Source organism: Ranitomeya imitator, chromosome 7 (assembly GCF_032444005.1).
Source record: "Ranitomeya imitator isolate aRanImi1 chromosome 7, aRanImi1.pri, whole genome shotgun sequence".
Taxonomy (NCBI): Eukaryota; Metazoa; Chordata; class Amphibia; order Anura; family Dendrobatidae; genus Ranitomeya; species Ranitomeya imitator.
The window spans coordinates 107,808,600-107,832,779 of NC_091288.1; the positions used below are offsets into that span (position 1 = coordinate 107,808,600).

Genomic DNA, 24,180 nt, shown 5'->3' on the forward strand with positions numbered 1-24,180 from the left:
ATGAAGCTGCGGCAACCTCTCCCTATGCTAAGATCGGCAGAAGTAAGATGGCGGTCGGCGTGCATGCCCCTTTATAGCCCCTGTGACGCCGCAGAAAGCAAGCCAATCACTGTAATGCCCTTCTCTAAGATGGTGGGGACTGAGACCTATGTCATCACGCTGCCTGCACTCTGCGTCCTCCTTCGTTGGCTGAAAAATGGCGCTGAAAGCGTCATACGATACGCGACTTTGGCGCGAAGATCGCCGACCTCAAGGCCGATCCCACACTAGGATCGGGTCAGGTTTCATGAAACCCGACTTTGCCGAAAGTCGGCGATTTTTGAATTTGTCCGATCCGTTTCGCTCAACCCTAGTAACCAACACTGGTACACAAACAGCACCTATTGCTGTGACCGCCAGTGCAGCGCCGTGCGCTATCACCGCGCTTTCCAAACCCAAGTCTGGGTGGTTAGTGGCGTCCGCCAGTGCGGCATCTCATGCACTCTCGTGCTATTTAATTATTATTTCTGTTACGTGCGGTACTGCGGCCCTGTGACGCAACAGGGTTCGCTTCTTTCAAACAGGGTGAAGCTAACTCGTGTGTGTATCCTCATTGCACCGCCATGTAGTCTGTCATTGCTTAGCAGCAGGTTACATCTCTGCACGGTGGACCCCGGGCTGTGAACGCACCTTATTCCTTTTCTCTAATTATTTGGTGCGTTCCGCTAGCCCTAACATAAGATTTACTGAAACTCTGCCTGTGATGGCTTGATGTAACTCCTTATGGCTTTTATTTTCTAGGGGTATATGGCCCCTCGTCCGATGACTCCATGATATCTCAGTTTCATACAACCTTGAAAGCTGGCCACTAGAGTTGAGCGACCTTGACCTTTTTAGAGTCGAGCCGGGTTTCGCGAAACCCGACTATCTCAAAAGTCGATGTATACAATAAACTTGGCACTCAAAACGGTAGTAAGGTGAAGTTAATCAGCTTTATTGCAAGTCCCAGATACAGTTTCGACAGTTAAACGTTTTCGGTCCCACCGGACCTTCTTCAGAACAATTTCCAATTTATCTGATGCAAAATACCAACAAAGGCATATAGAACAATATTTTAGTTTCTGTCTGGTTACACAATATCACATATTAAGTGCAAAAATTAACAAAAGATATGTCTACAAAAGAATGCAACAAAAAAAAATAATAAAACAAGGGCAGAAAAATATCAAACAAATTTCAAAACCAAGTATATACAAAATATACGATAATTAAGCGGATGCTACCGCAGCCTACGATTAACTCCAAGGACTAAACATTTAATGGAGATCTGACTCAGAAAAATTGGATATAGTATACTATGCTATAAAGAGCCCCTATGAGAAAAGGATATATGTTCATAGGTGAGGGGTGGAGCTCCCACGTGGATCAGAAATGAAGTGACGATATTTATTCATCTTTATAGCCTGATAAACTTAGTGCATGGTATAACGTGCCTAGGGAGATAAAGCATATAGGGTGTTGAAATCTAAACACAGACTTAACCTATATATGGAAAATAGAACAAGAGTACCTGGTAGTGGTGCTAAATGGTATGAGGTAAGATTGAAGCTGTGGATTAAAGTGTGTAGTGAGGATGAAGAGCCATGATGAATGGTAAAAAATGAATAAAAATAAATAAAAAATGAAGTGTAAAATGAAAAATGAATCACCTGGTTAAGCTGGTTACAACGTGTGGAAGGAAAAATCACCTTCTTACGCGAAACTGTGGAGTAATGCTGTAAAAAGTAAAAAATTACCAGAGGGAGAATGTGAGTGGTGGTGAAAATAATGCAGCATGTGGGATAAATGTCCTTAAGAGAGGGTTGACAGGGGGCTTACCAATAAATGAGAAAACGAAAGGGCTCTAGGCGAACTAAGTCGCTAATGGAGTCTGTGGCCCATAATCTGCGTGATAAGGAAGCACACAATAAGATAAATGCCTGACCACCGTGTCTAATCAGACCGCTATCTAAGGACGCTGCATGTGGGGACCAGCCCGACTTACCAGGGCGAGGAGCTCAGATATGCGTGGCACCGGATCGCCAGAGAGGGACGCACTGAATGCCTGGGTATTACTTCCGGGTTTAAGTGCAGTCTGACGGGTCACATGGTGCCACACGTCATCACAGAAAAAACAGGACGCTCTAGCGTTGTAATTTGCTCTAAAATGTGACGTTAGATAGTGCTATAAGGCGAAACGCTGGAGCGTTGTAATATGCTCTAAAAATGAGACGCAGGAGAGTTATATAAGTGTCTGCTGTCTGTGTAGCGCGCTGGAGCGCAATATAAAGAAAGAAGGAGCTATATGAGCGTGCTATGAAGCTGTGAGCAGGAGGTTGAGGGTAGAAACCTTCAGTAATAGTGTACTGAGTGGCATCCTATATACTATACCGTGAAGAGTGCAGGGTGCCACGAGGGAAGCATAAAGAGGGAAGAGGTTTTAGCGATTCTAAAAAGATAAAGAAAACAGGATTAATACTGACATATCTTATTGAGCAAATGTCAACCACATGTTCAAGCATAATACAAGGGTACAGCTTAGAGGAAACTAGATGTATCAAAATCTCTATTAAGGCCTTTTGGTTCTAAAGTCTGTAAAGTGAAAATCCAATAGGCCTCACGTTTCTTGAGCAGCCTTGTCCTGCTCTGTCCCCTTCTCCCTTGGTCGACATGTTCCAATACCTGATAGCGTAGTTGGGCAACGCTATGGCCCGTAGTACGGAAATGGTGTGGGAGGGGAAGATGGTCCCTGTTACACCGTATGTTCGACTTATGTTGTGATACACGATCACGTATGGCTTGAGTAGTTTCTCCAACGTATGCCAGGCCGCAGGGGCACTTAATGATGTAGATTACATACGAGGAATCACAAGTGAAGAAGCCACGTATAGGAATGCCTTTTCCAGTGTGCGGGTGGAAGACCTTGTCTCCCTTCTGGACATTATTACACTGCAGACAGTTTAAGCAGGGAAAAGTTCCCTGTTTTTGAGTGCGTAGAAAAGTCTGTCTAGGTACTCGAATGTCGGAACCTACATCAGCCCTCACCAACTTGTCCTTAATGTTGGTTGGGCGCCGGTAACAAGACAGGAAAGGTTGCTGAAATTCTGGAACTCTAGGATAGCTCTTGCTTAGGATGTTCCAATGACGGTGGATTGAGGCCTGAACCCGTCTTGAGAATGGATGGTATGTATTCACGAATGGAATTCGTGGGACCGAATTTTTGGGCTTAGGGGATGAGTGTTTGGCTTGTGCTAAAAGGCTCTTGGGATAACCCCTATTGGAGAATTTATCCTCCATTTCGTTCAGTCTTTGGTTTCTAATGTCATTATCAGTAACTATCCTTTTAACCCTCTGAAATTGAGATATTGAACATATATCCTTTTCTCATAGGGGCTCTTCATAGCATAGTATACTATATCCAATTTTTCTGAGTCCGATCTCCATTAAATGTTTAGTCCTTGGAGTTAATCGTAGGCTGCGGTAGCATCCGCTTAATTATCGTATATTTTGTATATACTTGGTTTTGAAATTTGTTTGATATTTTTCTGCCCTTGTTTTATTATTTTTTTTTGTTGCTTTCTTTTGTAGACATATCTTTTGTTAATTTTTGCACTTAATATGTGATATTGTGTAACCAGACAGAAACTAAAATATTGTTCCATATGCCTTTGTTGGTATTTTGCATCAGATAAATTGGAAATTGTTCTGAAGAAGGTCCGGTGGGACCGAAAACGTTTAACTGTCGAAACTGTATCTGGGACTTGCAATAAAGCTGATTAACTTCACCTTACTACCGTTTTGAGTGCCAAGTTTATTGTATACATTGACTGACGGGTTGGAGACCCTACTTGAGCACCATCTCTCACCAACTAGCAGAGTGCCGTGTTTTGTTTATTATTTGAACTTTCCTTCTACACGAGCACCTGTCGAGTATGTCTAGTGAAACTTTCTTCTATAATGCTGAAGAAACAGCAGAGATTATATCCAAGGTCACGGCATCTGGCGAATTCCTTCATACCTCCACGCAGGAATTGAAGAACAGGGATCTGGAGAGGGAGACTAAGAGGGCGATCAATCTCGAGCTACACACTGTCACCATTGCCGAGTATCTACGTGTTCAATGGATTCCTAGGGGATTACGAGTACCGCTTCAACCTACGTTCTTCAAGGAAGATAGAGAATACTGTTCTAAATTCGAACACATCCTGAACAAATGCTCATTTGATCTCATGACTTTAACCCTAGCATATTTACAGAAAAATCTTGATACAGTGAATACACAGATAACCACCATTGAAAACCAATTGTCAAGCACTTTAACACAAGAAGAGTTCCAGTCTTTTAAAGCAAAGAACCAGGAGACCCTACAGGCCCATCGTCAAGACCTTGAGAAGAGGAAGAGGTCAAAATTTTTAAGAGACACTGAAGATTATTTACAAAATAGAGTTTATCAATGGCGGGACAGACAACGGTCTTTCAGACGAAACACCTCACCAAGTTCCTCTGGATCAGCGGACAGCAGAACCGGCCCAACAAACTCCTTTACTACAGCTTCTTTTTTAGGGGTCAACAGAGGCCGATCCAAAGGAAGACGAGGCGGGGGGGCCAATGCCGCCGGGGACACCAGGACACAAGTCACAACCAGGTCACAGGTAGGCTAAACCCCCTAGTTGTCAACATTTCCTCTAAGAATTTAGACTCCCACCAACTCTCATTGTTACAAAAAGGCCTATCTTTTTGCCCAGCATATAAATTCAATTTTTTTGAACTTAATCTGGACCTCCAGAGATTCTTCCGCAATCTAAGACTTAAGGCACACTTCCAGGGTATTCCTGATTCTGTGGCCAGTCAAAATGACTCGGCCCCATTACAACTTAGTAAACTAGGTTTACGGATACCTAGTACATTCATGCCACCCAAAAACTATCCCCCTATCGAGACGTTCATTTTTCTGGTTGAAAAAGATATCGAGACATTTAACCGTGAGGTCCATTTAGGGAAGTTCCACCATCAAACTAATTTGACACAACAAGAGAAATTGGCTCTGAATAAATTATCCACCGACAAAACACTAACCATAAAACCTGCCGACAAGGGCGGTGCCATCGTTGTGATGGACAGTACATATTATATGTCTGAAATATTAAGACAATTAAATGACACCCAGGTTTATGAATCTATCCCTCACAATCCTACAAACAGTATAGCTTCTAAAATCAAGTCAGTTGTTAATCATCACTTTGAAGAGGGAACTATAGACAAAAAATTGAAAAATTATCTCATTAAAACCGACCCTATAACACCAATCTTTTATGTACTTCCAAAGATACATAAAAATCTGCATAAACCACCGGGACGTCCCATAGTCTCATCAACTGACTCCATTCTCTCACCTCTAGCCATTACACTAGAAAGAATTTTGACACCACTCACCAAACAAACAAAATCCTTCCTGCTTGATACCAATGAATTTTTGGGACTAATTAAATCCTTGGGCCCACTATCTACATCTACTATACTCGTCACCTGGGATGTATGTAGTCTTTACACATCCATTACACATACCAAGGGGATGGAAGCCACAGATCGACTACTGACAGAGGCCAAGGTTGAACCCAAAGTAAGGCGGTTCTGTGCAGACATTTTGAGTTTAGTCCTCAGGGAGAATTTCTTTCTTTTTCAAGACACGTTTTATATCCAGCGACAAGGGACCGCTATGGGCTCTAACGTAGCGCCGCCTTATGCAGTAGCCTACATGGCGGCCTTTGAGGAAGATTTCATATTTAATCATTCCCTTTTTCAACAACATTCTAGGATATGGCGGAGGTTCATAGATGATATTTTTTGCATATGGGAAGGCCCCCTTGAATCACTCCTTCTCTTTGATTCTCACATTAATAATATATGGCCGGAACTTAAATTCACCTTACAATACAGTGTGGACAACATCAGTTTCCTTGACACTAGAATTTGTAAAAACACGGATGGCAGGCTTTCCATTGACCTACATACCAAACCTACCGACAGAAACAGTCTTCTTCAGTACACTAGCTTTCATCCTACGGCAATAAAAAAATCTATACCAATATCTCAATTTCAGAGGGTTAAAAGGATAGTTACTGATAATGACATTAGAAACCAAAGACTGAACGAAATGGAGGAGAAATTCTCCAATAGGGGTTATCCCAAGAGCCTTTTAGCACAAGCCAAACACTCATCCCCTAAGCCCAAAAATTCGGTCCCACGAATTCCATTTGTGAATACATACCATCCATTCTCAAGACGGGTTCAGGCCTCAATCCACCGTCATTGGAACATCCTAAGCAAGAGCTATCCTAGAGTTCCAGAATTTCAGCAACCTTTCCTGTCTTGTTACCGGCGCCCAACCAACATTAAGGACAAGTTGGTGAGGGCTGATGTAGGTTCCGACGTTCGAGTACCTAGACAGACTTTTCTACGCACTCAAAAACAGGGAACTTTTCCCTGCTTAAACTGTCTGCAGTGTAATAATGTCCAGAAGGGAGACAAGGTCTTCCACCCGCACACTGGAAAAGGCATTCCTATACGTGGCTTCTTCACTTGTGATTCCTCGTATGTAATCTACATCATTAAGTGCCCCTGCGGCCTGGCATACGTTGGAGAAACTACTTAAGCCATACGTGATCGTGTATCACAACATAAGTCGAACATGCGGTGTAACAGGGACCATCTTCCCCTCCCACACCATTTCCGTACTACGGGCCATAGCGTTGCCCAACTACGCTATCAGGTATTGGAACATGTCGACCAAGGGAGAAGGGGACAGAGCAGGACAAGGCTGCTCAAGAAACGTGAGGCCTATTGGATTTTCACTTTACAGACTTTAGAACCGAAAGGCCTTAATAGAGATTTTGATACATCTAGTTTCCTCTAAGCTGTACCCTTGTATTATGCTTGAACATGTGGTTGACATTTGCTCAATAAGATATGTCAGTATTAATGCTGTTTTCTTTATCTTTTTAGAATCGCTAAAACCTCTTCCCTCTTTATGCTTCCCTCGTGGCACCCTGCACTCTTCACGGTATAGTATATAGTATATAGGATGCCACTCAGTACACTATTACTGAAGGTTTCTACCCTCAACCTCCTGCTCACAGCTTCATAGCACGCTCATATAGCTCCTTCTTTCTTTATATTGCGCTCCAGTGCGCTACACAGACAGCAGACACTTATATAACTCTCCTGCGTCTCATTTTTAGAGCATATTACAACGCTCCAGCGTTTCGCTTTATAGCACTATCTAACGTCACATTTTAGAGCAAATTACAACGCTAGAGCGTCCCGTTTTTTCTGTGATGACGTGTGGCACCATGTGACCCGTCAGACTGCACTTAAACCCGGAAGTAATACCCAGGCATTCAGTGCGTCCCTCTCTGGCGATCCGGTGCCACGCATATCTGAGCTCCTCACCCTGGTAAGTCGGGCTGGTCCCCACATGCAGCGTCCTTAGATAGCGGTCTGATTAGACACGGTGGTCAGGCATTTATCTTATTGTGTGCTTCCTTATCACGCAGATTATGGGCCACAGACTCCATTAGCGACTTAGTTCGCCTAGAGCCCTTTCGTTTTCTCATTTATTGGTAAGCCCCCTGTCAACCCTCTCTTAAGGACATTTATCCCACATGCTGCATTATTTTCACCACCACTCACATTCTCCCTCTGGTAATTTTTTACTTTTTACAGCATTACTCCACAGTTTCGCGTAAGAAGGTGATTTTTCCTTCCACACGTTGTAACCAGCTTAACCAGGTGATTCATTTTTCATTTTACACTTCATTTTTTATTTATTTTTATTCATTTTTTACCATTCATCATGGCTCTTCATCCTCACTACACACTTTAATCCACAGCTTCAATCTTACCTCATACCATTTAGCACCACTACCAGGTACTCTTGTTCTATTTTCCATATATAGGTTAAGTCTGTGTTTAGATTTCAACACCCTATATGCTTTATCTCCCTAGGCACGTTATACCATGCACTAAGTTTATCAGGCTATAAAGATGAATAAATATCGTCACTTCATTTCTGATCCACGTGGGAGCTCCACCCCTCACCTATGAACATATATCCTTTTCTCATAGGGGCTCTTTATAGCATAGTATACTATATCCAATTTTTCTGAGTCAGATCTCCATTAAATGTTTAGTCCTTGGAGTTAATCATAGGCTGCGGTAGCATCCGCTTAATTATCGTATATTTTGTATATACTTGGTTTTGAAATTTGTTTGATATTTTTCTGCCCTTGTTTTATTATTTTTTTTTTTGTTGCTTTCTTTTGTAGACATATCTTTTGTTAATTTTTGCACTTAATATGTGATATTGTGTAACCAGACAGAAACTAAAATATTGTTCTATATGCCTTTGTTGGTATTTTGCATCAGATAAATTGGAAATTGTTCTGAAGAAGGTCCGGTGGGACCGAAAACGTTTAACTGTCGAAACTGTATCTGGGACTTGCAATAAAGCTGATTAACTTCACCTTACTACCGTTTTGAGTGCCAAGTTTATTGTATACATTGACTGACGGGTTGGAGACCCTACTTGAGCACCATCTCTCACCAACTAGCAGAGTGCCGTGTTTTGTTTATTATCTCAAAAGTCGGGTCGAGTGAAATCGGCCGATTATGACGTAAAGTCGGGATCGACCGAAACACGAAACCCAATGCAAGTCAATGGGGCAGCATAGTCGGCAGTGAGTGGGGGCCAGGAAAACACCTAGAGTGCCCATTTTAATGTCAAAACCATCCATTCTTCTTAATGAAGCTTGTCAAGCGTAATTTACCTTATAATAATTGGAAGGCATTTGAAATTGGGGGTCATTTGGCTAAAGTTGTGGTGGGTAGGGCTGGTTCAAGTAATTAGTGGGCCCAGGAAATCTGGACCACGTTACGGCAGTGGAGCAGGGAGAGGTAAGTATTTCAACTTTGCAAGTGCTGTGAACCTGAGCAAGCAGGGGGGCCCACTCGTTGGCATTGGCACTGGCACAGGGCCCCTCAAAGTACAGCAGTGTGTTTGCACGGCGGGGGCGCCTCCCACCGGCAGCAACACTTTTGCGTACTATGAGAGGCCCTGTGCCAGTGACGTCGCCAACTAGTATTCCTCCCCCCACCTGATGAAGGAACCTGCACTTTCATCTGCACCTTCCTCTTTGTCCCCGTGTAAGGTGGTATGGTATGCGGGAAGAGCAACCTGACTTTCAGCAGGGTCACAATGTTGTTGTGTAGCGTGCACGGGGAATGTTGCGTTATGGGTCAATGTACCAGCAGACTCATCTATCACTGGCTGGGCAATGGGCAGGATGAGGAGGAAACACAGATATAGGCCCAAAGAATAAAGTTGGCTAAATGCAGTTCAAAATTGGTAACACAGGAATAACCAGGGGGCATTGCAGTGGAGGACAACTGGAATGAGAGGCTGACACAGAGAGTAGGCCCAAATCAGTAAGTAGTTGAAATGCAGTTCAAAATTGGCAACCGTAGTAAACAGGCGGCACAGCTTTGTTCAGTGGAGGAGAACAGCAAGGAGTGGCAGACACCGATAGTAGGCCCCAACCCAACTAGTAGGCCAAATGCAGTCTAACATTAACAACTACTTAACGAGCGCCTGAAAACGGAATTTCAGGACAGGAAACCAGGAGAACAGCAAGGAGCGGCAGACACTGTTAGTAGGCCCCAAACCAACTAGTACGCCAAATGCAGTTGTTCCATTTAACCACAATTTAACGAGAGCCTGAAGATAGAAGCTCAGGAAAGGCAACCTGGAGAACACCTTGGAGTGGAACACACCATCTCTCTCCACCCCATACCCATTTTGTAGGCCTAATGCAGTGTAGTTTTCTACAACTACTAAACGAGAGTCGGAAGACCGAAGCAATGGCAAGGAAACCTGGGGAACACCTTGGAGTGTAACACACCATCTCTCTCCACCCGATACCAATTTTGTAGGCCTAATGCAGTGTAGTTTTCTTCAACTATTAAACGAGAGTCGGAAGACCGAAGCAATGGCAAGGAAACCTGGGGAACACCTTGGAGTGTAACACACCATCTCTCTCCACCCGATACCCATTTTGTAGGCCTAATGCAGTGTAGTTTTCTACAACTACTAAACGAGAGTCTGAAGACCGAAGCAATGGCAAGGAAACCTGGGGAACACCTTGGAGTGTAACACACCATCTCTCTCCACCCGATACCCATTTTGTAGGCCTAATGCAGTGTAGTTTTCTACAAATACTAAACTAGAGTCGGAAGACCGAAGCAATGGCAAGGAAACCTGGGGAACACCTTGGAGTGTAACACACCATCTCTCTCCACCCGATACCCATTTTGTAGGCCTAATGCAGTGTAGTTTTCTACAACTACTAAACGAGAGTCGGAAGACCGAAGCAATGGCAAGGAAACCTGGGGAACACCTTGGAGTGTAACACACCATCTCTCTCTACCCCATACCCAATTTGTAGGCCTAATGCAGCCTACTTTCCGACAACTACTAAACGAGAGCATGAAGATCGAAGCTCAGGAAAGGCAACCTGGGGAACACCTTGGAGTGTAATACACCCTCTCTGTACACCACGGAAGGGCTGATTCTTAGGAAGGAAGGCTGTCGGAAAGAAGCAGGGCGCGTCCGAGGGTGATTATATTCTTATTAGGTATATACTCACCCTCGGACGCGCCCTGCTTCTTTATTTGTAATGAATGTTTATTTGCAATGTGGTTTTGACTTACTCTATTTTTTTGGTAAATAATGATTTTATTATTTTCATTGTTTTGCATCTTCTTGGCAATAATATAAAGAAGACGCGACAGGACAACACTCGGTGGATGCCATATCTGTGTTTAAAATTTAAAAAACCTTTCAGTTAACTACTTGCAGGAGAAAGTTATTGTAGCTGGTGGCCATTTTTAGTACTGTACCAGATTTTTGTTGTATGTGTTTGTTTTTAATGTTAAAATGTCTGCATTTGATATCTCTCCAGTATTTTCTTTTTTATAAGCAAAATACTTATTTTTATATTTTCTGATGTTGGTTCAAGGGGTACACGGGCAGCAGTAGACAGGTCAGTGGAGGCCTAGTGGAAAGAGGGACCGCAGACAGGCTTTGAAGGCCTAACATAATAAATTGGGCTGGCTGTAGGCAATTTAAAATTGGTTCCAGGGGAACACGGGCAGCAGTGGCCTGGTCAGTGTAGTAGTAGTAGTGGAAAGAACGGGCCGCAGACAGGCTTCGAAGGCCTAACATAACAAAAATTGGGATGTAGGCAATTTACAATTGGTTCCAGGGGAACACGGACAGCAGTAGACAGGTCAGTGGAGGCCTAGTGGAAGGAGGGACCGCAGACAGGCTTCGAAGCCCTAACATAATAAATTGGGCTGGCTGTAGGCAATTTAAAATTGGTTCCAGGGGAACAGGGGCGGCAGTAGACAGGTCAGTGGAGGCCTAGTGGAAGGAGGGACCGCAGACAGGCTTCGAAGCCCTAACATAATAAATTGGGCTGGCTGTAGGCAATTTAAAATTGGTTCCAGGGGAACACGGGCAGCAGTAGACAGGTCAGTGGAGGCCTAGTGGAAGGAGGGACCGCAGACAGACTTCGAAGCCCTAACATAATAAATTGGGCTGGCTGTAGGCAATTTAAAATTGGTTCCAGGGGAACACGGGCGGCAGTAGACAGGTCAGTGGAGGCCTAGTGGAAGGAGGGACCGCAGACAGGCTTCGAAGCCCTAACATAATAAATTGGGCAGGCTGTAGGCAATTTAAAATTGGTTCCAGGGGAACACGGGCAGCAGTAGACAGGTCAGTGGAGGCCTAGTGGAAGGAGGGACCGCAGACAGTCTTCGAAGCCCTAACATAATAAATTGGGCTGGCTGTAGGCAATTTAAAATTGGTTCCAGGGAAACACGGGCGGCAGTAGACAGGTCAGTGGAGGCCTAGTGGAAGGAGGGACCGCAGACAGGCTTCGAAGCCCTAACATAATAAATTGGGCTGGCTGTAGGCAATTTAAAATTGGTTCCAGGGGAACACGGGCAGCAGTAGACAGGTCAGTGGAGGCCTAGTGGAAGGAGGGACCGCAGACAGGCTTCAAAGCCCTAACATAATAAATTGGGCTGGCTGTAGGCAATTTAAAATTGGTTCCAGGGGAACACGGGCGGCAGTAGACAGGTCAGTGGAGGCCTAGTGGAAGGAGGGACCGCAGACAGGCTTCGAAGCCCTAACATAATAAATTGGGCTGGCTGTAGGCAATTTAAAATTGGTTCCAGGGGAACACGGGCGGCAGTAGACAGGTCAGTGGAGGCCTAGTGGAAGGAGTGACCGCAGACAGGCTTCGAAGGCCTAACATAAGAAAAATGTCAATACAATGGTATTGACAGTGCCAGGCATTGAAGGATGTCAGCGCATAGACTAAACATTGGTGGAGCTGTGAGATAAAATTTTGCAAGTCGTAGAGCACTGTTTGACCTGGGGGGGGGGACTGTCTTGTGGCCGGCGGTACAGGCCCAGGGCCCCTCATATTACAACGGTGTGTCTGACGTTGGGTGCGCACCACCACCGCCAGACACTTTATTGTACTATGAGGGACTTAGTGGCAGTGCCGTCGACCAAAAGCGGGCACACCCACCTCTTCAGACAAACAGTACTCTCACGGGTGCTGGCGCCAAGTGGCGATACCACGGCCCCGTGTGGGGACTTTGGCCATTTAGGGAGGTGTTAACATGTCGGATGCTGGACAATCAGGTGCTGCAAATTACGAGATTGGAAAAGTCGTTCAGAATAGAGTTGAGCGACCTTGACCTTTTTAGAGTCGAGCCGGGTTTTGCGAAACCCGACTATGTCCAAAGTCGGGTCGAGTGAAATCGGCCGATTATGACGTAAAGTCGGGATCGACCGAAACACGAAACCCAATGCAAGTCAATGGGGCAGCATAGTCGGCAGTGAGTGGGGGCCAGGAAAACACCTAGAGTGCCCATTTTAATGTCAAAACCATCCATTCTTCTTAATGAAGCTTGTCAAGCGTAATTTACCTTATAATAATTGGAAGGCATTTGAAATTGGGGGTCATTTGGCTAAAGTTGTGGGGGGTAGGGCTGGTTCAAGTAATTAGTGGGCCCAGGAAATCTGGACCACGTCACGGCAGTGGAGCAGGGAGAGGTAAGTATTTCAACTTTGCAAGTGCTGTGAACCTGAGCAAGCAGGGGGGGCCCACTCGTTGGCATTGGCACTGGCACAGGGCCCCTCAAAGTACAGCGGTGTGTTTGCACGGCGGGGGCGCCTCCCACCGGCAGCAACACTTTTGCGTACTATGAGAGGCCCTGTGCCAGTGACGTCGCCAACTAGTATTCCTCCCCCCACCTGATGAAGGAACCTGCACTTTCATCTGCACCTTCCTCTTTGTCCCCGTGTAAGGTGGTATGGTATGCGGGAAGAGCAACCTGACTTTCAGCAGGGTCACAATGTTGTTGTGTAGCGTGCACGGGGAATGTTGCGTTATGGGTCAATGTACCAGCAGACTCATCTATCACTGGCTGGGCAATGGGCACGATGAAGTGGAAACACAGATATAGGCCCAAAGAAGAAAGTGGGCTAAATGCAGTTCAAAATTGGTAACACAGGAATAACCAGGGGGCATTGCAGTGGAGGACAACTGGAATGAGAGGCTGACACAGAGAGTAGGGCCAAATCAGTAAGTAGTCGAAATGCAGTTCAAAATTGGCAACCGTAGTAAACAGGCGGCACAGCTTTGTTCAGTGGAGGAGAACAGCAAGGAGTGGCAGACACCGATAGTAGGCCCCAACCCAACTAGTAGGCCAAATGCAGTCTAACATTAACAACTACTTAACGAGAGGCTGAAAATGGTATTTCAGGACAGGAAACCAGGAGAACAGCAAGGAGTGGCAGACACCGATAGTAGGCCCCAAACCAACTAGTACGCCAAATGCAGTTGTTCCATTTAACCACAATTTAATGAGAGCCTGAAGATAGAAGCTCAGGAAAGGCAACCTGGGGAACACCTTGGAGTGTAACACACCATCTCTCTCCACCCCATACCCATTTTGTAGGCCTAATGCTGTGTACTTTTCTACAACTACTAAACGAGAGTCGGAAGACCGAAGCAATGGCAAGGAAACCTGGGGAACACCTTGGAGTGTAACACACCATCTCTCTCCACCCCATACCCAATTTGTAGGCCTAATGCAGCCTACTTTCCGACACCTACTAAACGAGAGCATGAAGATCGAAGCTCAGGAAAGGCAACCTGGGGAACACCTTGGAGTGTAACACACCATCTCTCTCCACCCCATACCCATTTTTTAGGCCTAATGCAGTGTACTTTTCTACAACTACTAAACGAGAGTCGGAAGACCGAAGCAATGGCAAGGAAACCTGGGGAACACCTTGGAGTGTAACACACCATCTCTCTCCACCCCATTCCCCATTTTTTAGGCCTAATGCAGCCTACTTTCCGACACCTACTAAACGAGAGCATGAAGATCGAAGCTCAGGAAAGGCAACCTGGGGAACACCTTGGAGTGTAACACACCATCTCTCTCCACCCCATACCCATTTTGTAGGCCTAATGCTGTGTACTTTTCTACAACTACTAAACGAGAGTCGGAAGACCGAAGCAATGGCAAGGAAACCTGGGGAACACCTTGGAGTGTAACACACCATCTCTCTCCACCCCATACCCAATTTGTAGGCCTAATGCAGCCTACTTTCCGACACCTACTAAACGAGAGCATGAAGATCGAAGCTCAGGAAAGGCAACCTGGTGAAAACCTTGGAGTGTAACACAACCTGTCTCTACACCCCATACCAAATTTGTAGGCCTAATGCAGCGTAGTTTCCACCAACTACTAAACGAGAGCCGGAAGATCGAAGCTCATGAAAGGCAACCCGGGGAACACCTTGGAGTGTAACACAACCTCTCTCTACACCTCGAAAGGGCTGATTCTTAGGAAGGAAGGCTGTTGTAAATAAGCATTGCGCGTCCGAGGGTGATTATATTCTTATTCGGTATCTACTCACCCTCGGACGCGCCATGCTTCTTGATTTGTAATTAATGTTTATTTGCAATGTGCTTTTGACTTACTCAATTATTTTTTTAATTATTGATTTTATTAAATTAATAGTTTAACATCTTATTGGAAATAATTTAAAGGAGACGCGACAGGACAACACTCGGTGGATGCCATATCTGTGTTAACAACTCCAAAAAACTTTCAGTTAACTTCTTGCAGGAGAAAGAAATTGTAGCTGTTGGACCTTTGTAGTACAGTTCCAGATATTTGTTGTGTGTTTGTTTTGATTGTTAAAATGTCTGCATTTGAGATCTCAACACGATCTTATTTTTTATAATCAAATTAATTTTTTTTATATTTAATGATGTTGGTTCAAGGGGTACACGGGCAGCAATAGACAGGTCAGTGGAGGCCTAGTGGAAGGAGTGACGGCAGACAGGCATCAAAGGCCTAACATTGGGCTGGCTGTAGGCAAGTTAAAATTGGTTCCAGGGGAACACGGCCATCAGTGGCCTGGTCAGTGTAGTTGTAGTTGAAAGAACGGGACGCAGACAGGCTTCGAAGGCCTAACATAATTACATAGGGCTGGCTGTAGGCAAGTTAAAATTGGTTCCAAGGGAACACGGCCATCAGTGGCCTGGTCAGTGTAGTTGTAGTTGAAAGAACGGGACGCAGACAGGCTTCGAAGGCCTAACATAACAAACTTGGGCTGGCTGTAGGCACTTTTAAATTTGTTCCAGGGGTACATGGGCAGCAGTGTATGGTCAGTGGAAGTCTAGTGGAAGGAGTGACCGCAGACAGGCTTCCAAGGCCTAACATAACAAACTTGGGCTGGCTGTAGGCACTTTTAAATTGGTTCCAGGGGTACACGGGCAGCAGTGGTCTGGTCAGTGGAAGTCTAGTGGAAGGAGTGACCGCAGACAGGCTTCCAAGGCCTAACATAACAAACTTGGGCTGGCTGTAGGCACTTTTAAATTGGTTCCAGGGGTACATGGGCAGCAGTGGTCTGGTCAGTGGAAGTCTAGTGGAAGGAGTGACCGCAGACAGGCTTCCAAGGCCTAACATATCAAACTTGGGCTGGCTGTAGGCACTTTTAAATTGGTTCCAGGGGTACACGGGCAGCAGTGGTCTGGTCAGTGGAAGTCTAGTGGAAGGAGTGACCGCAGACAGGCTTCCAAGGCCTAACATAACAAACTTGGGCTGGCTGTAGGCACTTTTAAATTGGTTCCAGGGGTACACGGGCAGCAGTGGTCTGGTCTGTGGAAGTCTAGTGGAAGGAGTGACCGCAGACAGGCTTCGAAGGCCTAACATAACAAACTTGGGCTGGCTGTAGGCACTTTTAAATTGGTTCCAGGGGTACACGGGCAGCAGTGGTCTGGTCTGTGGAAGTCTAGTGGAAGGAGTGACCGCAGACAGGCTTCGAAGGCCTAACATAATAACATAGGGCTGGCTGTAGGCAAGTTAAAATTGGTTCCAAGGGAACACGGCCATCAGTGGCCTGGTCAGTGTAGTTGTAGTTGAAAGAACGGGACGCAGACAGGCTTCGAAGGCCTAACATAACAAACTTGGGCTGGCTGTAGGCACTTTTAAATTTGTTCCAGGGGTACATGGGCAGCAGTGTATGGTCAGTGGAAGTCTAGTGGAAGGAGTGACCGCAGACAGGCTTCCAAGGCCTAACATAACAAACTTGGGCTGGCTGTAGGCACTTTTAAATTGGTTCCAGGGGTACACGGGCAGCAGTGGTCTGGTCTGTGGAAGTCTAGTGGAAGGAGTGACCGCAGACAGGCTTCCAAGGCCTAACATAACAAACTTGGGCTGGCTGTAGGCACTTTTAAATTGGTTCCAGGGGTACACGGGCAGCAGTGGTCTCGTCAGTGGAAGTCTAGTGGAAGGAGTGACCGCAGACAGGCTTCCAAGGCCTAACATAACAAACTTGGGCTGGCTGTAGGCACTTTTAAATTGGTTCCAGGGGTACACGGGCAGCAGTGGTCTGGTCAGTGGAAGTCTAGTGGAAGGAGTGACCGCAGACAGGCTTCGAAGGCCTAACATAACAAACTTGGGCTGGCTGTAGGCACTTTTAAATTGGTTCCAGGGGTACACGGGCAGCAGTGGTCTGGTCAGTGGAAGTCTAGTGGAAGGAGTGACCGCAGACAGGCTTCCAAGGCCTAACATAACAAACTTGGGCTGGCTGTAGGCACTTTTAAATTGGTTGCAGGGGTACACGGGCAGCAGTGGTCTGGTCAGTGGAAGTCTAGTGGAAGGAGTGACCGCAGACAGGCTTCGAAGGCCTAACATAACAAAATTGGGCTGGCTGTAGGCACTTTAAATTGGTTCCAGGGGTACATGGGCAGCAGTGTATGGTCAGTGGAAGTCTAGTGGAAGGAGTGACGGCAGACAGTCTTCGAAGGCCTAACATAACAAAATTGGGCTGACTGTAGGCACTTTTAAATTGGTTCCAGGGTAACACGGCCAGCAGTGGCCTGGTCAGTGTAGTAGTTGTAGAAAGAAGGGACCGCAGACAGGCTTCGAAGGCCTAACATAACAAAAATGTCAAAACAATGGTATTGTCAGTGCCAGGCATTGAAGGATGTCAGCGCCTAGACTACACATTGGTGAAGCTGTGAGAGATAATTTTGCTAGTGGTAGAGCACTGTTTGAGCTGGGGGGGGGAACTGTCTTGTGGCCGGCGGTACAGGCACAGGGCCCCTCATATTACAACGGTGTGTCTGACGTTGGGTGCGCACCACCACCGCCAGAGACACTTTATTGTACTATGAGGGACCCAGTGGCAGTGCCGTCGACCAAAAGCGGCCACACCCACCTCTTCAGACAAACAGCACTCTCAAGGGTCCAAGCGCAAAGTGGCGATAGCACGGCCCCGTGTGGGGAGTTTGGCCATTTCGTGAGGTGGAAACATGTCGTATGCTGGACAATCAGGTGAAGAAAATTACGAGATTGGAAAAGTCATTCAGAATAGTCCACAGGCAAGACCTTTTCATAGGAAAGCTAGGTGTCAGCCGGGCAGGGTGGGGCAAAAGATTTTGAAATCCAGTTGTGGTTCATTTTAATGAAGGTTAGATCATCTACATTTTGGGTAGCCAGACGAGTCCTTTTTTCTGTTAGTATTGAACCTGCAGCACTGAATACTCTTTCTGATAGGACACTAGCTGCCGGGCAAGCAAGCTCCTGCAATGCATATTCTGCCAATTCTGGCCAGGTGTATAATTTGGATGCCCAGTAATCAAATGGGAATGACGGTTGAGGGAGAACGTCGATAAGGGATGAAAAATAGTTTGTAACCATACTGGACAAATGTTGTCTCCTGTCACTTTGAATTGATGCTGCAGTACCTGTCCTGTCTGCGGTCATAGAAAAATCACTCCACAACCTGGTCAGAAAACCCCTCTGGCCAACGCCACTTCTGATTTCTGCCCCTCTAACACCTCTGGTCTGCTGGCCCCTGGAGCTCGTGTGAGAACGATCACGGGCGCTGTGTGCAGGGAATGCCAGAAGCAAACGGTCAACAAGAGTTGATTGTTTTGTTGCTAATATTAGTTCCAAGTTCTCATGTGGCATAATATTTTGCAATTTGCCTTTATAGCGAGGATCAAGGAGGCAGGCCAACCAGTAATCGTCATCGTTCATCATTTTTGTAATGCGTGTGTCCCTTTTGAGGATACGCAAGGCATAATCCGCCATGTGGGCCAAAGTTCCCGTTGTCAAATCTGCGGTTGTGCTTGGTTGAGGGGCAGTTGCAGGCAAATCTACGTCACTTGTGTCCCTCAAAAAACCAGAACCCGGCCTTGCCACGCCACCAATTTCCCGTGCCCCCGGGAAAGCTTCCTCATTAAAAATATACTCATCCCCATCATCCTCCTCATCCTCCACCTCCTCTTCGCCCGGTACCTCGTCATGTACACTGCCCTGACCAGACAATCGCTGACTGTCATCAAGGCTTTCCTCTTCCTCTGGTGCAGATGCCTGATCCTTTATGTGCGTCAAACTTTGCATCAGCAGACGCATTAGGGGGATGCTCATGCTTATTATGGCGTTGTCTGCACTAACCAGCCGTGTGCATTCCTCAAAACACTGAAGGACTTGACACATGTCTTGAATCTTCGACCACTGCACACCTGACAACTCCATGTCTGCCATCCTACTGCCTGCCCGTGTATGTGTATCCTCCCACAAAAACATAACAGCCTGCCTCTGTTCGCACAGTCTCTGAAGCATGTGCAGTGTTGAGTTCCACCTTGTTGCAACGTCTATGATTAGGCGATGCTGGGGAAGGTTCAAAGAACGCTGATAGGTCTGCATACGGCTGGAGTGTACAGGCGAACGGCGGATATGTGCGCAAAGTCCACGCACTTTGAGGAGCAGGTCGGATAACCCCGGATAACTTTTCAGGAAGCACTGCACCACCAGGTTTAAGGTGTGAGCCAGGCAAGGAATGTGTTTCAGTTGGGAAAGGGAGATGGCAGCCATGAAATTCCTTCCGTTATCACTCACTACCTTGCCTGCCTCAAGATCTACAGTGCCCAGCCACGACTGCGTTTCTTGCTGCAAGAACTCGGACAGAACTTCCGCGGTGTGTCTATTGTCGCCCAAACACTTCATAGCCAATACAGCCTGCTGACGTATGCCAGTAGCTGCCCCATAATGGGAGACCTGGTGTGCAACAGTGGCAGGTGCGGATGGAGTGTTTGTGCGACTGCGGTCTGTGGACGAGCTCTTGCTTCTGCAGGAGGACGAGGAGGAGGAGGAGGAGGAGGGGGTGCGAACGGCTACAGACAACTGTTTACTAGACCGTGGGCTAGGCAGAACTGTCCCAAACTTGCTGTCCCCTGTGGACCCTGAATCCACCACATTTACCCAGTGTGCCGTGATGGACACGTAACGTCCCTGGCCATGCCTACTGGTCCATGCATCTGTTGTCAGGTGCACCTTTGTGCTCACAGATTGCCTGAGTGCATGGACGATGCGCTCTTTAACATGCTGGTGGAGGGCTGGGATGGCTTTTCTGGAAAAAAAGTGTCGACTGGGTAGCTCGTAGCGTGGTACAGCGTAGTCCATCAGGTCTTTGAAAGCTTCGCTTTCAACTAACCGGTAGGGCATCATCTCTAACGAGATTAGTCTAGCTATGTGGGCGTTCAAACCCTGTGTACGCGGATGCGAGGCTAAGTATTTCCTTTTTCTAACCATAGTCTCATGTAGGGTGAGCTGGACTGGAGAGCTGGAGATCGTGGAACTAGCGGGGGTGCCGGTGGACATGGCAGACTGAGAGACGGTGGGAGATGGTATTGTTGCCGCCGGTGCCCTAGATGCAGTGTTTCCTACTACGAAACTGGTGATTCCCTGACCCTGACTGCTTTGGCCTGGCAAAGATACCTGCACAGATACAGCAGGTGGTGCGCTAAATGGTGGTCCTACACTGCCGGAAGGGATGTTGCGTTGATGACTAGCTTCATTGGCCGAGGGTGCAACAACCTTAAGGGACGTTTGGTAGTTAGTCCAAGCTTTCAAATGCATGGTGGTTAAATGTCTATGCATGCAACTAGTATTGAGACTTTTCAGATTCTGACCTCTGCTTAAGGAAGTAGAACATTTTTGACAGATGACTTTGCGCTGATCAATTGGATGTTGTTTAAAAAAATGCCAGACTGCACTCTTTCTAGCATCGGATACCTTTTCAGGCATTGCAGACTGAGCTTTAACCGGATGGCCACGCTGTCCTCCACCAGGTTTTGGCTTTGCCACGCGTTTTGGGCAAGATACGGGCCCGGCAGATGGAACCTGTGGCGATGTTGATGCCTGCTGCGGCCCCTCCTCCTCCTCTGCTTCAGAACTGCTGCCGCCTGCACCCTGTTCCCCCAATGGCTGCCAATCGGGGTCAAGAACTGGGTCATCTAATAACTCTTCTTGTACCTCCTGCGCAACTTCGTCTGTGTCACCGTGTCGTTCGGTGGTATAGCGTTCGTGATGGGGCAACATAGTCTCATCAGGGTCTGATTCTTGATCAGCACCCTGCGAGGGCAATGTTGTGGTCTGAGTCAAAGGACCAGCATAGTAGTCTGGCTGTGGCTGTGCGTCAGTGCACTCCATGTCAGATTCAATTTGTAATGGGCATGGACTGTTAACTGCTTCACTTTCTAAGCCAGGGACGGTATGTGTAAAGAGCTCCATGGAGTAACCCGTTGTGTCGCCTGCTGCATTCTTCTCTGTTGTTGTTTTTGCTGAAGAGGACAAGGAAGTGACTTGTCCCTGACCGTGAACATCCACTAACGACGCGCTGCTTTTACTTTTACCAGTTTCACGAGAGGAGGCAAAAGAGCTAGAGGCTGAGTCAGCAAGATAAGCCAAAACTTGCTCTTGCTGCTCCGGCTTTAAAAGCGGTTTTCCTAATCCCAGAAAAGGGAGCGTTCGAGGCCTTGTGTAGCCGGACGACGAACCTGGCTCCACAGCTCCAGACTTAGGTGCAATATTTTTTTCCCCACGACCACCTGATGCTCCACCACTACCACTACCCTCATTACCAGCTGACAATGAACGCCCCCGGCCACGACCTCTTCCACTAGACTTCCTCATTGTTTTAAAAACGTAACCAAACTAACGTTATTTGTTGCAGTCACACAACTTACACGGTGAGCTATAACTTCAGTATGATTTAGCTACCCCTTTACAGGTTGGTGAGACCACAGCGAAAATCAGGCCCAATGTTACACACTCTTTTTTTGGTGGCTGCAAATTAGAGAGATGCCCCACACGCAGGACTGTCACTGAAGCACAAATGTTAATATTAATGTCACACTATTATTTTTTTTTTATTTTTATTTTTTTCAGGAACACTTTAGAAACCCCCCAAAAAAAAAAAAATAGATTTTTGCAGGGAGAATTTAGAAAACAAATGTAACAAACTATATGCTTTCTATGGGCCACTGAGTGAGAGATGACGCACACAGGAATCAGGAGTGGCACACAAGCCCAGAGGCCAATATTTTTCTACCAATGATTGATGGAGTTATTTTCTCTGGTAGATTTTGGAACCCAAATCAAGGAAAAAAAATATAGGCTTTCTATGGACCACAATTGGAGAGAGAGAGAGAGAGAGAGAGAGAGAGAGAGAGAGAGAGATGGCACACCCAGGAGTCAAGACTGGCACACAAGCAGAAAGGCCAATATTAATCTCCCACTGTTTTTTTTGGTTGTTTTTTTTTTTTTTTTTTCAGGGAGACTTTAGAAAAAAAAATAATAAAAAAAATATGATTTTATCAGGAAGAAATTAGAAACCAAATAAAATAAAATGATTTTTTCAGGGAGAATTTATAAAACAAATAAAAACAAAAATAGGCGTTCTATGGCCCACTGACTGAGAGATGACGCACACAGGAGTCAGGAGTGGCACACAAGCCCAGAGGCCAATATTTTTCTACCAATGATTGATGTAGTTATTTTCTCTGGTAGATTTTGGAACCCAAATCAAGGAAAAAAAATATAGGCTTTCTATGGACCACAATTGGAGAGAGAGAGAGAGAGAGAGAGAGAGATGGCACACCCAGGAGTCAAGACTGGCACACAAGCAGAAAGGCCAATATTAATCTCCCACTGTTTTTTTTGGTTGTTTTTTTTTTTTTTTTTCAGGGAGACTTTAGAAAAAAAAATAATAAAAAAAATATGATTTTATCAGGAAGAATTTAGAAACCAAATAAAATAAAATGATTTTTTCAGGGAGAATTTAGAAAACAAATAAAACCAAAAATAGGCGTTCTATGGCCCACTGACTGAGAGAGAGAGAGAGATGGAACGCTTAGTACTGGCACACAAGCCCAAAGGGCAATATTAATCTCCCTTTTTTTTTCCAGGGAGAATTTCTAAAACCCAAAAAAAAAAAAAAATAGGCTTTCTATGGCCCACTATTTGTGAGAGAGATGGGACGCTCAGGACTGGCACAGATGGCACGCTCAGGACTGGCACAGAAGCCCAGAGGCCAATATTAATCTCCCTTTTTTTCTGGGAGAATTTATAAAACCAAAAAAATATTTAAATAGGCTTTCTATGGCCCACTATTTGTGAGAGAGATGGCACGCTCAGGACTGGCACAGATGGCACGCTCACAACTGGCACACAAGCCCAGAGGCCAATATTAATCTCCCTTTTTTCAGGGAAAATTTATAAAACCAAAAAAAAAATTAAATAGGCTTTCTATGGCCCACTATTTGTGAGAGAGATGGCACGCTCAGGACTGGCACAGATGGCACGCTCACAACTGGCACACAAGCCCAGAGGCCAATATTAATCTCCCTTTTTTCAGGGAAAATTTATAAAACAAAAAAAAAAATTAAATAGGCTTTCTATGGCCCACTATTTGTGAGAGAGATGGCACGCTCAGGACTGGCACAGATGGCACGCTCACAACTGGCACACAAGCCCAGAGGCCAATATTAATCTCCCTTTTTTTCAGGGAGAATTTATAAAACCAAAAAAAAAATTAAATAGGCTTTCTATGGCCCACTATTTGTGAGAGAGATGGCACGCTCAGGGCTGGCACAGATGGCACGCTCAGGACTGGCACACAAGCCCAGAGGCCAATATTAATCTCCCTTTTTTTCAGGGAGAATTTATAAAACCCAAAAAAAAATAAAATAGGCTTTCTATGGCCCACTATTTGTGAGAGAGATGGCACACTCAGGACTGGCACACAAGCCCAAAGGCCAATATTAATCTCCCACTGTATTTTTATCAGGGAGAATTTATACACCCCACAAAAAAAAATACAGAAAAATGAAAAGGCTTTCTATGGCCCACTATGTGAGAGAGATGGCACACACAGGGATGGCACTCTAGCAGAAATGCCAAATTGCCAATCTTAATCTCCCACCAAAAAAAAAAAAAAAAAAAAAACAGGGAATGTCCTACAATTACTATCTCCCTGCCTGCAGTAATCTCAGCCAGGTATGGCAGGCAGCTACTATCTCCCTGCCTGCAGTAATCTCAGCCAGGTATGGCAGGCAGCAATAAGGAGTGGACTGATGCACAAATTAAATAAAAAGTGTGGACAAACAAAAAAGATAGCTGTGCAGAAAGGAAGGAACAAGAGGATTTGTGCTTTGA

At 45.8% G+C, this 24,180-nt stretch overlaps 1 protein-coding gene and 2 long non-coding RNA genes across 4 annotated transcripts in view; 2 read left to right on the forward strand and 1 right to left on the reverse strand.

Moving 5' to 3' along the window:
- LOC138644852 (protein unc-93 homolog A-like) overlaps nt 1–24,180 on the forward strand; it is a 345,859-nt gene that overhangs the window by 146,236 nt on the left and 175,443 nt on the right. The gene's annotated exons all lie outside the window — the stretch shown is intronic.
- On the reverse strand, nt 953–2,494 carry LOC138645883 (uncharacterized). Its single transcript, XR_011314793.1, has 2 exons — nt 2,410–2,494; nt 953–1,472 (listed from the first exon to the last, which is right to left on the reverse strand). It is a non-coding gene; the product is annotated as an uncharacterized lncRNA (long non-coding RNA).
- LOC138644853 (uncharacterized) lies at nt 7,230–8,640 on the forward strand. Of its 2 annotated transcripts, none has more exons than XR_011314668.1 (3): nt 7,230–7,637; nt 7,741–7,806; nt 8,443–8,640. It is a non-coding gene; the product is annotated as an uncharacterized lncRNA (long non-coding RNA). The 2 variants fall into 2 exon arrangements; XR_011314667.1 differs by having other exon boundaries at nt 7,230–7,471; nt 7,572–7,806.